Source organism: Brassica oleracea, chromosome C7, assembly GCF_000695525.1.
Source record: "Brassica oleracea var. oleracea cultivar TO1000 chromosome C7, BOL, whole genome shotgun sequence".
In the NCBI taxonomy this organism is placed as follows: domain Eukaryota; kingdom Viridiplantae; phylum Streptophyta; class Magnoliopsida; order Brassicales; family Brassicaceae; genus Brassica; species Brassica oleracea.
In genome coordinates this window covers 15,760,162-15,760,375 of record NC_027754.1, presented here as the reverse complement: position 1 = coordinate 15,760,375, position 214 = coordinate 15,760,162, and positions in this window count along the sequence as shown.

Genomic DNA, 214 nt, shown 5'->3' with positions numbered 1-214 from the left:
TGTCGACGAGTACCCTTTCGACTTCTAAGTCTCGTATAACGAGATCTTTGACGAGCGTGTCGCAGTGAGGTTGATCGATGCCGCCGGCCTCTTCCTTTGTGAAGGTGATCGAGAAATTTTGGCCATCTTGGGGAGGAGACCATGTAGACCAATTTGCGCTCGACTCCGCCTTCTGTTGGTAAGCCTTGATGGCCGAAACCGTATCGTCCCCCTC